Source organism: Crassostrea angulata, unplaced genomic scaffold, assembly GCF_025612915.1.
Source record: "Crassostrea angulata isolate pt1a10 unplaced genomic scaffold, ASM2561291v2 HiC_scaffold_18, whole genome shotgun sequence".
Taxonomy (NCBI): Eukaryota; Metazoa; Mollusca; class Bivalvia; order Ostreida; family Ostreidae; genus Magallana; species Magallana angulata.
Window position 1 is genome coordinate 1 of NW_026441573.1, and position 14,865 is coordinate 14,865.

Consider the following 14,865-nt stretch of genomic DNA (forward strand, 5'->3'; position numbering starts at 1 on the left):
CCCCGGTGGTAGTAGAGCCATTAATTTTACAATTTAGATTCCTCTCACCATAGCGATGCCTCACATCAAAAATGGTAATAATCAGCCCGGTAGTTTTTAAGAAGAATTAAAAATGTAAAATTGTTAACGCACGAGGCATGAGGCACGATGCACGATAACGGACGAAAACGGGTAGCAATAAACTCAGGTGACCTAAAAATTGCTAATTCATCAAATTGTGGATAGATAGACCCAGCAACAAAGATATATCACCTGAGCTGCTTTTAGTCTTCTTGGCTGCAACTGGGTTTGCAAGAACTTTAGTTTCATCATCATCTTCGATCTCAAAGGAGCACTCTGTAATAACAATATCATGAATATCTTACTTTGCAAATACTAAGGACAGGCATGCATAAAACGTAATGAAAAGAGAAAACATTATGGATGGGTTTTAATTATTAAACGATGCAAATCAATGTACCATTGTCATCTTAAATAAAGAAAGAAAATTATTGAGAAAAGTTTTTATCATTTCAATAATATGACTTCTAATACCCCCCCCCCCCCACCACCACCACCACCACCACTACCACACACACATTCACACAAATAAAAAAAAAAGACTGATCACCTTGTGGTGTAACATCCGATTCATTTGCATTTCCACTCTCGCAGGGTTTTGACATCAAATCTTCTTCAGTCACATGTGATTCAGGTGCTTTACTTGGACCTTTAGGATTGTGCACATGTAACTCCGACACTGACCCTTTTAGATAAAATTTCAAAAATGTATACAAATACAAAAGTTATTTAATAAAGAACAAAAAAAAAAGAATTACATACACAGTGTGTGAATGTGTGATTTACCACACTAAAGCACTGCCCATATGCAAATGTGGGGGTATTTTACCCAGTTTTAAGCTTAAGTGTAAATTTTCCATCCCATGTAAATAATCCCTTTTACAGTATTGAAAATGTAATTAAACACTTTACATTTTCATTACTATCTGAACATTTCTTGAAAGTCAAATGGAATTGTGCACAAGGAAATAACTTTAGGGGGGGGGGGGGTAAACATCAGTTATAACAAATCGGAGAGGGCTACATTGTTGCAGCTACATATGTATGACTAACCTATTATCAAACAAGAAAAAACATTCACAAAATAGATTGAAACAAACCTATCAAGTTGACTTCTTTCATCACAGGAACTGAGAGAGGGAAAACAATGGTATGGAACTGCAAAAGATCAAAGAATCGTTCTGGCATAAACAAATTTTAAAACAAGAAATCTTTTAAAGAAACATTTGCCCCTTTTGTGGCTTTATCAATCTTAAAATGATTACTTTCTTTCACAAGTCAAAATTAATTATTCTTACTAGACTTTGACCCGTGCGTGCACGGGATGACATTGCATATGATATCGGACATTTACTACATCGACGCACCGTATTGTTTACAATTACATAACCAAGCTTTAAGCCTAAAATTATGCTATTAATTTCACTACACTCTGCTTAGTTATAATATTCTGACAGGAATGCCTCCCATATACCCGTAATGTAGCAGAAAATTGCATTATCGCTCCGAATCGATTTTTGAGAAAAATAATGAAGTTGTATTGAACATAACAGTCAAATTATTCATAACAAACCATTCTGAGGCTGTAAATACTTTTCATCTAAATATTTAATTCATATTATTGAAGGATTCAACACTTTTTTACTCGCTTCAAAGTTATACACCATGTTGATATTCGGATCTCTTAGGATTTTACTCTAACACAGTGTATTTATATTAAGGAATATTATTACATATAGGAGAATTTATTACATCCATTACATTCCACTCATAACATGGAAATCAAATGCATTATCACAGCATTAGGGAGACCAGACAAACATGTTAATTGTTATACATAATAACGTTGCAACTTTGATTCTAATTCATTTACTTTGTTCAAAATGCTCACTGTTTTCTCCGAGGGTCAAGATGTCCTGTTTTTCCATTAAGTTGCGGCTAGCTCTCAATAAATCTGTGGTGGACTCAGTATAAAAGTACTAATATATTGTATCGTAAATACAAGCTTCAACATTTACTTTTTAAATCATTGCAAATTTTATTCCTTATGACTAATTAAAATAAATATTACAAATATGTTACCGGTACATCCATTACATTCCACTCATATCATGGAAATCAAATACATTATCCCAGCATTAAGGAGACCATGCCCCAGGATCACATAATAACATTGCACATTTAGTTTAATTCATTTACCTTGTTCAAAATACTCAGTGTTTTCTCTGTGGGTCAAGATGTCCCGTTTTCCCATTGTGTTGCGGCTAGATCTCAATGAATTTGGGATGGACTCTGTAAAAAATATACCAATATATTGTATTGCAATTTCAAGTCTCTAAGTTTACTTCTTTATATCATTGCTAAGTTTATTCCTAATGATTAATTAAAATAAATATAACAAATATATTACATCCATTACATTCCACTCATATCATGGAAATCTAATGCATTATCACAGCATTAGGGAGACCAGACAAACAATTTTATTATACTTTTATGTTAAATGTTGATACTGAAATCTGATTGGTTTAGACACAGTTGGCAATCCGTTCTATTACCCTCAGCGTTAGCAACACACTTGGCAATGGGTAACACAACGAACTGTTACATGCGCCTAAATTATGAGCGTATGGTTTGTCGTAGAATTCACTTCATTTCTATAAAAAAGCAGTAAAATTTTCTTTAGAAATAAGACATTCAGTATAATAAAATGAATAGTGCCTGTTTGGGAGGGTATCTGTTGAAATTGACACCCCTCGAAAACCATTGTCAACCTCCGCTTCACGTCGGTTGACAATAGTTTTCTCGGGGTGTCAATTTCAACAGTTACCCTCCCAAACAGGCACTTTTTATATAATGTTAATTGTTATACGTAATAACATTGCAACATTGATTTTAATTTATTTTCCTCCTTCAAAATGCTCACTGCTTTCGCTGAGGGTCAAGCTGTCCTGTTTTTCCATTGTGTTGCAGCTAGATCTCAATGAAACTGGGGTGGGCTCTGTAAAAAAGTACCAATATATTGTATCATAAATACATGCTTCTAAGTTTACTTCTTTATCTCTTTGCAAAACTTATTCCTAATGACTTATACATAAACTTATAAGTATAACAAATATATTATATCCATTACATTCCACTCATATCATGGAAATCAAATGCATTATCACAGCATTAGGGAGACCAAGCCCCAAGATCACGAGCATTCTTAGACTTGAGTAGTAAATTGAACACTGTCTGTATTAATGTTTCTTGCTTAAAAACACTAACACAATTGAAATGATATTAAAAGTGACCTGATATAACATTGTTTATTACAAATTTCAATCAAAATTTTAAGTTTAATATTTTTTGACTGAATGATTCAGAAATTTTGTTATAAGTCTGAAATTGCTTCATGATTCTGAGGCCAGACCAACATGTTGATTGGTATACATAATAACATTGCAACATTGAATTTAATTCATTTACCTGCTTCAAAATGCTCACTGTTTTCTCTGAGGGTCAAGATGCCCTGTTTTTCCATTGCGTTGCGGCTAGCTCTCAATGAATTTGGGGTGGACTCTGTAAAAATACCAATATATTGTATTGTAAATACAAGCTTCTAAGTTTACTTTTTTAAATCATTGCAAATTTTATTCCTAATGATTAAACAAAATAAATATAACTGTTACAAATATATTACATCCAGTACATTCCACTCATATCATGTAAATCTAATGCATTATCACAGCATTAGGGAGACCAGATCAACATGTAGATTGTTATACACAACTACATTTCAAAGTATATCTAGTAAATATAAATGGATTTACTTTAGTCTGAATTAAAATGACTGGGCTCTCAGCCTCTTGTTCTTTCAGGTATGTTTTGCAAAGTAAAAATGGACTGCAGATGCAAAATTATTCTTTAAATAATAACATTACCCAAAACCTTCTTATTTTCAGCTGATTCAGAATCAGAACTTGGCGTGTAGTTTGATACACTAAATGGGTCAGAATCCACATCAGAAGGAACTGAAAGAAATTAAAACAATATAGAAAATTTTCTTTCATAAACATTCATCAATTATTAGTTTACCACATTTGGTAATTGATGTTTTTTTTATAAATCTGACAACAGACCACTGACTAAATCAAATTTTTCAGCCATGGTACAAAAACAAGACTGTACCAATATTCAGTGGACAATGAATTCCAATTCAGATTGATGCTTAAATTAACTAACCTACCAAATCTGATAATTCTATATCTGATAATTCTATATAAATGTATATTTTTCAATAAGTACATTCTGTAAACAATTTGCAAAATATACATATTTACTACAGAAACAGATTTTGTAATTTATCTAACAAAAAACAATTTTGTTCTGCAAAGGAGACTCTCCACATTAGTGACAGATTCACAATGCATACTAACTTATATTAACCGCTTTTTGTTGGAATGGATGTTAGCTCGAGTGGGTCATGATGTGTGAAGAAGTTGGGGTGACTAGAGAAAACCCTCGTGTCCAAGCAGGCGACCAATGTACCCTATCATATACAACCACTGTCGATCATGGGGATTAAACTTGGGTCGCAGTGGTGATAAGCAGGTGCATTGTCCACTGCACAACTGGATACCTATATCAAGCTTTTAATTTAATAGTTCTTGATAATGAAAACAAAATAAATCTATTCAGGTCAGCACAAGAACCGTATTTAATGTTAAAATTGAAAGAAAATCAAACAACTATAAACAAAATAAAGTGAAATAAAACCTAACAAAACCATTACCAAAATCAAAAGGATCACAGCCTTTTCTGAAATCAATCAAAACTAGTACCGGTAAAAACATGTACATGAACAGGGGCTAGTGTTGTCACGATGATTGAATTTCAATCAGTTGAACAGGTTGTCGATTTATCATAATCGATTTTAGAATTTATAATCAATTATACTGGGTTTATTACATTAATATTATACCTATCATTTTGTTTTTTTTATCTGTATTGAATGAAATGAAAACTGTTGTGAGCTGGGGTTTTTCTTCAATCTCAAAAGATGTGTAACAATCTACCTAATAAAAATACAGCAAAAGTCTTATAAGCTTTTAAAAGGAGGTGAAAATAGCACATATATTTTAGATTATACATTGCATAAAATTTAGTGCTCCATATTATTGAATTTAATATAATTTGTTACCGATTCGATTATTGACCAATCATCAGTTGGTAAGAGACAACCAATTCTGCTGATTAATTGATCATGATTTTTAACCTATTTAACAACACTAACAGAAGTTTTAGGCTTGTTTTTCAATAAAAACATATCAATTATCTTTTCCGATACTTTTTAAATTCTTGAGAAAAATCTATTTTTAGATTAGTTAAAAACAAATCAATGTACGAAAAAAATGCAAAAACAAAATCAAAGCCAGATAACAAGATATCCAAAGCCTGATTGTAAATCACTAAACTCTCTCTTAATAATTATTTTTTGTGTATAATTAATCCAACCATTTTCCTACCTTGCTGCACCACCACAAGCTTTTCCCATCACAACCATAGTCATATACATGTAGTATCTCTTCCCAAACCACAATGTCTTTCTTCGCAAACAAACATAGATATTCCCTTCCATTAAACACTCTTTATGGTGGAGTTTGCATCGTCCTTGCCATCATTTACAAACTGGCAGATACATGTATGGTTGTTCACTCCTGACAGCATCAATACTACAGTGTACATAAAAAGAAATCAAACCTTAAATAAGAAGCATTTAATTACTGGTATTTTTGTTTGACTTAATTAGAATTGCTTATAGTTATTTCTAGAAACATTACTGCCATACATAAATATTAAAATATGACATTTAGCTGCAGGTCTGTACATCCTGGTCTGAAAAAAAAATTTGGATAAACGTTGCTTCAATTTTTTTTTTCACATTAGGAGCTACATACCTCCAGCTTCATGTAAATATGTATAAATCGTATTACCAAAGTTCTTTTCCATTATATTTATAGATAAATATTTTGTTTTCTGTGCTTGTTTTCAATCTCTCCTCCCCATCCTGTCCTTTCAATGTTTCTCCTGCAGGAGAAAATCTCCTACCTTGCTGCACCACCACAAGCTTTTCCCATCACAACCATAGTCATATACATGTAGTATCTCTTCCCCAACCACATTGTCTCTCTTAGCAAACAAACATAGGTATTCCCATGACTGGTTGTGCTAATAACTCCAAAACCTACATTAAAACCACAAGCATTTGTGTGAAAGCATTGTTTATATGCAAAGAAAACTTTTGGTTTCATAAACATCTACATTAAGCCCCATTCACAATTGGCGTACGAGCACTTTACAACTCTTTGCGATTGGAATTTTTTAGATTCGCACGAGCTCTCTCATATGTTGCATTAGGTCTCGCATTTGTTTTGTGAGAGAGAGAGAGAGAGAGAGAGAGAGAGAGAGAGGGGAAGGCGAGAGTTGAATGTGATAATAGTCTACCATATATCATATGTGCATGGTCTAGTGAGAACAAACATTAAATTGGTAAACAACAAAACATTTACAACCATCGACCATTTCTGATTCTATGTATGAAACATGTCATGTTATTCTAATAAATCAACAATTACAGGGGGAAGGACGCCCCGGGTGCGCATAAACATTAGAATTAATACAAGTATCAAAAAGTAGTTTTAAAAGTGTTGCTACATTGGTCATGCTTCTGGGTTGAATGTTCTCGAGAGCACATTGTGCACAACGCTGTAAAATCAAGACATACATGTTTTGCCTGGTCAACAGATCACACTCATCCCAACGGGAATCTGCAAACACATTGTTTACATTATTGTAGTGAATATTACCATCGGGTTCGGTATTCCATAAATAACAACATAAATATATATCCATTGTAAACAAAGTTCAGTTGTTACCTGTACCTTGCCCGAGTTGGACGTAGATTTTATCCGTCAGACTTTAGAGGTTTTTAAAAACTCATAACTCATATTTGTGAGTATCATTGACAAATATATACCGTCACAACAATGGTGTCAGAAGTGTTTGTATATGTCTGATTATTTTTCAGATTAAATACCCCGCACATTAGTTCGTGCATTTTGGCGCCATAATTAATTTTTTTCCTTGTCTTCCAAATTCGATCGGGAAGATATTTATTCATTTCAATTAAAGTATTCTATATTTTTGAAAGAACTGTATTGCTTTTTTTTTGTTTATTTTGATATTTTTTTTCTTTTGCTATTGTTTTTCTTTTCTTATATTTTTTTTCGAGTATACACTTACATGTTGTTTATAAAGATCAACTACAACTTGACTATTTCGTCGGAATGTCTGATGATTTAGTTCATACGTATATTAAGATCAGTACTAGGTAGGTGTATACAGGAGTAAAAGATCAAGATCATGGCTACTCCTTTTGAGGTAAACATGAAAGAAATAGATTTATTGAAAAGGATTGAGAGGTTGAAAAAAGAGCTTGTTGAGAAAGAAGAAATTATTAGAGAAAGAGAGAATGTTATTAGAGAAAGAGAGAATGTTATTAGAGAAAGAGAGGATGAATTGAAAGAAAGAGACCTTACATTAGATGAGAAAGAAAAAGAAATAGCACTATTGTACAAAAGCAGAGAAAAGAGAGATTTAAGCCAAATCAAATCAGAAAGAGAGCATGAAATGTTTGTCTGTTGTTCTAAAATAGTTAATAGTCCCACAGCACCTAAATTGTCAACTTATGATGGAACGACAGAGTGGAAACCCTTTTTCATTCAATTTAATTGCATTGCCCAGAAATACATGTGGAATGAAAGAGAAAAGTTAGACAAATTAATTGAATGTTTGAGAGAGAAAGCTTTAAAATTCTTCAGTTCAAGACCAGAAAATGTTCAAAGTGATTTTAAACTGCTGTGTCATAAATTCAAAGAAAGGTTTGACAAGAGTGAACAACCTCATATCATGAGACGTCAACTTCAGGAGACCAAACAAGAGGTAGATGAAACTCTTGAAGAATTTGCAGCAAGAATAGAAGAATTATCAATGGAAGCTTATCCAGACTTTCCAGACTTTTGGAGAAGCACAGTTACTATTGATGTATTTTTAAGAGGTTGTAGGGAAAAAGAGCTGCCCTAGTCACTCTGGATAAAGATCCTGAAACACTGGATAAGGCTGTTCAGTACATGCTGAATGCAATTGCTAATCAAAAGTTATTGCTAGGACAAAAGAAAGACATCAGAAGAGCTACATTAGAAGATGAAGTTTTACCCAACATAGAAAATACAAATATTAGAATAGTTCAAAAAACAGTTCCATCTCTAGAAACAAGAATTACAGCTCTGGAAAATGAAAACAAAGAAACAAAAAGACTGCTAAAAGAAATATTAGAAAGAATGAAGGCAAATGAAGTAGAGAGTGAGTCACAATCCAGATCCAGGTCAGCAAGACATAGATCCATTCAACGATCAAGATCACATAGTGCTGAAAGAGAGAGTCAATGTATTTGTATTAAATGTGGTGAAGAAGGACATTTTTCAAGAAACTGCTCTCATCGTCAATACAGATGTTCAAGATTCAGATCATTTTTGCAATCACCATCAAATGTACATGGGTATTTAAACTCTCACGAGCTGAGGAAATAGGCCATTCGTCAGCTCGACTCAATGAACGAAGGCCACAACCACATACCCGATTCAAATATTAGATTTAATTAAAACCACATACCAGTATGAGATAGAATGAAGGCTGTTGTCCAGTTTAATAAAAATTAAGACAACAAAGATGCAAATATAACATGTGTCTAAACTTTACGAATACAATCTTGATTCAATGTTAATGAATTATCAGGAAATACTTAAAATTAATTTACGTGATTTAAGTTCTGCAGTCAAAGATGTCGGATACTCTGATATCATTGTCTGATTTTATTAAGATCTTGGAACTTATGTAGTTTGGTAATGGATAACAATAATCAAACCAATTTAGGGTTATAACTTAAACAAATATATTTTAGGACTGAACAATCAATGTTCATTACTTTTAAATACATGTATTAGTTTTAATAAGGCCAATATTTTTATGCCTCTTGATAACAATGTTATCTGTCTTTATTTAATCTTTGCATATATGAAACATCACACTTTTCGAGTGCTTATTTACAGTCGGATTGTCTGATTGTGTACCACTGTCTAATAGTGTGTTACTTAGTAATTTATAAGTAATAATACATGTAAATGTTTTAAAGTTTTACACACCAGTCCTTTTAAATATGATGGGGAGGAATGTAGTGAATATTACCATCGGGTTCGGAATTCCATAAATAACAACATAAAGACATATCCATTGTAAACAAATTTCAGTTGTTACCTGTACCTTGCCCGAGTTGGACGTAGATTTTATCCGTCAGACTTTAGAGGTTTTTAACAACTCATAACTCATATTTGTGAGTATCATTGACAAATATATACCGTCACAACATTATTATTAATCATCAAAAGCCAAAATTTTTACAAACCTGATAATATCCGAAAAGCCAAACGAGAGTGATACTATGATGTCACATTTGTAAATGTGGGGTGTGCATCCCGATTGTAAACATGGAGGCCTGACTATCTTACCTATAATAAGTCAATTCGTACATAGAATAGTCGGCTGTCTTTCCACTATACAAGTGAAAAAGAGCAACTGATCTTAATTGCTTTTAATTTATTTAGGTAATAAGGGGTACATGTACATATATCTACATTACGTACATAATTAATTTAAAACAATATTACTGGTACATATAACTGTAATATAGAAAATTCTTCATGTTGATCTATTTACATAAAGCGACATTCTTCGGTTAACTTTTCTGTCCATTTTCAATAAACTAGCTATATAATTACAGGGATTGTTCAGCCTTTTTTATTTTGAAAATGCCATTTTTTTGGAATTGGGAAAATTGTATCGACAATTTCATGCAGTTGGGAGAAATCATATGTTGCATACATCATGATTTCTGAATTTATTATCATATTGGAAAATCAAAGAGCTAGACGTTAATTGAATAGAATCTAATTAACTTCACAATATAGATACATGTATAATATTCCTATATTTAGTTATTAGAACAAGTCTTTTCCCCTGAAATAAACACATTCAACACTGGTCATAAAAGTATTACATTATTAAGAATTTATCAACATCCCCTTTTAAATTGAGAATGTATTTTTCTGTTTGAAATATTTCATAACATTTACCTTTTACTTTTATATCAGTCTAGTGTGTGTAAAAAAAAATGTCCCATTTACAGTACTGTACTGTATACCACAAAATGACGATGTTTTAGAAAAAACAGAGGAAAATCGGATTAAAAGTTTGCGATGTTTACAGCGTGTTTTGAAACTTTTATGACTGCAGTTTTGCTAAATGGGTTTAATCATTTGTTAATAGTGAACATTTATGGACATTCTGGTTTTTTTACGAAGTATTTTTTGATAAGAAATAAACATAAGAACTATTTACCAGTTGGGGAAAAATACTGCTATACTGATTGGGATCATAATTTGGACAGCTGCTGAAGTGAACCTATTTCCAATTGGGAATGGAGACGACTTTTGCTCCGGAGAGATACTGATAAATCCTTGAATTACATATTACATCAAACGTAAAGTGGAATTGAATATCATGCTTTTATTGTTAACTTCATTTCGAATGTTCTCGAAGATTAATCAACAATTGGTGTAAAATAGTCAAGTTGCACACATTATCGCCCTATTTTATTTGAATATTTAAAAAAAAACTTCATAAAAACATTACTTTGTTCAATTGTATTAGGATTATCAAAAGTACTTACCATAAAATGGCTTTGATTCCTAAAAGGCAACACGCTGGCGTTAAAAGGTCCATTGTTTTAACCCGAGACGTTCCGAGAGTACTCGGAACAAATGGCGGAGAGCACTTGCCAAATGTTCAAACATGGTCAAGAAATTAACGACTTTTTTTCTAGTGAGGCTTTATACATAAAAAGTGAAAAAGTATTTTGAAAACAAGTTCATTTAGAATAATTAAAGGCTAAACAAATTATATGTGTTAGATTTTTTGCAATATTGCAAGTTTTCGTTGGTCTCCTAAATGCAGAAAAATAGCCATTGCTAACTATACGATGGAGGCAGATTGAATTCCTTTTTACGAAAAAATATAGACAAAAGGTAACTATTGAATGCCAAATAATAGACACATTGATGCATTTTAGGCATTAGCACACCGTTCATTCAATTAAAGATAAGCCAATTACATTTAAAACAAGGTCAAAATAATACGGACACCAAAATATGTCTCCCTAATCCACTGGACTCCCTAACTCCCTAATCTAAATAAAAAAATACAATCGGTCTACCAAATGCATAAGTGTTATATATATATATATATATATATATATATATATATATATATATATATATATATATATATATATATATATATATATATATATATATATATATATATATATATTTTTTTTTTTTTTTTTTTTTACCTTTTTAATTAAACAGGTTGTGATTTTGAGACCTAGTCCCTCCACACAATGGAAACAGCAGGCATTCCATGTAAAGTACATCAATGTTCTAAGTGTCTGGGGGACACAGAGTACTATTGTGTATCGTGTCCATGTGATCTGTGTCCCCAGTGTAAAGAGAACCATGTAAAAGATCTCCAAACAATAGACCATGATGTTGTGTCACACCGTGATAAAATCAACTACATCCCAACACAAGAGATCTGTGTGAGACATCCTAGCCATGTCTATATAAAGTACTGTGAACCGTGTCAAGTTCCTGTCTGTTGCCATTGCACACAGCATAGAAATCACCGACAATTAGTTATTACAACATCCTATGACACAAAGCGACAACAACACAGAGGAACCATTCACACCATCAGAAGTGAGGCTCTCTTTTACAGACCAGTTCTCCTGCCACGAATCAAATCTGATTTCGAAACCTGTCGCACAGAATTCTCCCTCTATCAATCAGAAATGTTAACAAAGGCCCAGACACTGAAGCATCTCATTGACTATATACAAACAGATTTCATGTGTAATGTGTTCTGTGACTTTGATTTCAAACACAGGTGTTTGAAACAGCAAAAAGGAATGATCATACATATTGCCAGCCTACAGAGATATGAATACATATATGAACAGAGGAGAGTAATCAGACCGCTACAATTCCTCTCCTCCATAAAGACAGCCCTACCCCAGATACATCTTACACACCACACCAGCCATCTCTCCATGACTGAGTCACGCAACAAGGAGGATTTGATGGAGTCACTGAGTGCAATCCAAATCACAGAGAGAGGAAACCGATGCGTAGAAAACCAGTGTCTGCTGAAACTGACGTCTGGTTCTGAGTTCCATCAATCTCTCACAGTGAAAGGTGCCGGTGCTTGTTTACACATTTCCTGTGTGACATCAGACCGGATCTGGGTCAGTGATATAAAAAACAACCTCATGTTGACAGACACAGCAGGTGTCCCTCTACATCGTGTGCAGGATTCATGTAGTGGTTTATATGGAGGATCACACACAGTGAACAGTGAGAGTGAACTGATTTATATAGATAGGAATTATAACATCAACAAACTGTCAAAGGATATGAAAACAACTACCACATTTATAGAGAGAACAGACTCTACATGGAGAGCACAGTGTGTGTACTGGTCCCCGTCCACTGGGGATCTCCTGGTCGGGATGTGTTATATACATAGATATACAGAGACAAGCAAGGTAACCCGTTATAACCAGAGCGGACAACTGACACAGACCATACAACATAACAACAGAGGACGGGGACTGTATAGACAACCTTTCTATATAACAGAGAACAACAATGGGGATCTCGTGGTGTCTGACTCATTCAGTGCTGTAGTGGTGACAGAGCGTGGAGGTAGACATCGTTTCTCCTACACAGGACGTCAACCAGGATCAGGACTAGAGCCACGTGGAATCTGTACTGACGCGCTTTCACACATCCTGGTGTGTGATGGAGAAACCAACTCAGTACGGATGTTGGATAAGGACGGTCAGTTCCTGTCACATCTACTGACAGAATCACAAGAGATGGGTTCACCACAGGGCCTGAGTTATGATGTCGACACTCACCGTCTCTGGGTCGGATCATGGGACAACAACAAGGTGTGTGTCTACAGGTATATCACCAGACAGGACGCTCTGACAGGTAAGTCTGAGTCATCATCATTGATGTAGTATATATGTGTGAGGTATCATACAGTTTTCAATGAGATCTAAGTATACCTTAGTTATTTTTGTAATATCACACAAGTCATATTAAATTGTTAATTCAGTCTATGTCTATTTCATTGTGATTGCAATTAATATATTAGTTATATATCCATGTAATTGTTAGTTATTATTACATGTATGTACATGTTACCAAATGTAGTTTATTGCTCAAATTTATTAAAATAAGATGTAAGCATTATCATGGTTATGAAAACAAGTTACACAAGAGGAATTAATTTTAAGTAGTTAAAAAAGTGTGTAAATTACTTTAACCAGACTGGTGAATTTACTTAATCTCTTAACTTTAATCAGAGTAATGATTTAAATAACTTAATCTACTTCTTGTTACAATTAAGGATAAGAACTCTATCTTTTATATTTGTAGATCAAATTCGTGTGATGGAGTCACTGAGTGGAATCCCAACCACAGGGACAGAAAAACCACAGCAAGGAAATCAGAGTCTGCTGAAACTGATGTCTCCCCCCGAGTTACTTCACTCTCTCACAGTGACAGTTGTTGGTCATTGTGAACACATTTCCTGTGTGACATCAGACCGGGTCTGGGTCAGTGATTATAGAAACAATCTCATCTTGACAGACACAACAGGTGTCCCTCGACATCGTGTGCAGGATTCATGTAGTGATTTATATGGAGGATCACACACAGTGAACAGTGAGAGTGAACTGATTTATATAGATAGGAATTATAACATCAACAAACTGTCGAAGGATATGAAAACAACCACCACAGTTATAGAGAGAACATACTCTACATGGGAACCACGGTGTGTGTACTGGTCCCCGTCCACTGGGGATCTACTGGTCGGGATGTGTTATATACATAGATATACAGAGACAGGCAAGGTAACCCGTTATAACCAGAGCGGACAACTGACCCAAAACATACAGCATGACAACACAGGATGGGGACTGTATAGTAAACCTAACTATATAACAGAGAACAACAATGGGGATGTCGTGGTGTCTGACTATTGGTCTGGTGTAGTGGTGACAGAGCGTGGAGGAAGACATCGTTTCTCCTACACAGGACCTCCATCAGGATCAGGACTAGAGCCACGTGGAATCTGTACTGACGCGCTTTCACACATCCTGGTGTGTGATGATAAAACCAAAACAATACAGATGTTGGATAAGGACGGTCAGTTCCTGTCACATCTACTGACAGAATCACAAGAGATGGGTGAACCACGGAGCCTGAGTTATGATGTCAACACTTACCGTCTCTGGGTTGGATCATTGGACAACAAGGTTTGTGTCTACAGGTATATCATCAATCAGGAAGCTTTGACAGGTAAGTCTGAGTCAATATCATTTACATTAATTAGATATAGATAACTAAGACACACAGTCCGTGTTAATTATCAGTCAATAAGATACATGTATTTAAAGACTTGTTTATCTGTGTGACTGTTTGTCAATATTAACAGCTCATTGTTACAGGGTTAGCTGTATCTACCAGTCATTGGGATTCATTGTTTGTTTGTCTAAAATAAATAGGAATTGAATGT

The 14,865-nt window shown here is 34.0% G+C and overlaps 2 pseudogenes; one reads left to right on the forward strand and one right to left on the reverse strand.

The window, feature by feature from the left end:
* Positions 1-616: 616 nt before the first annotated feature.
* Positions 617-6,150, reverse strand: LOC128168599 (uncharacterized; annotated as a pseudogene).
* Positions 6,151-11,617: 5,467 nt separating this feature from the next.
* On the forward strand, positions 11,618-14,645 carry LOC128168604 (uncharacterized; annotated as a pseudogene).
* Positions 14,646-14,865: the final 220 nt, after the last annotated feature.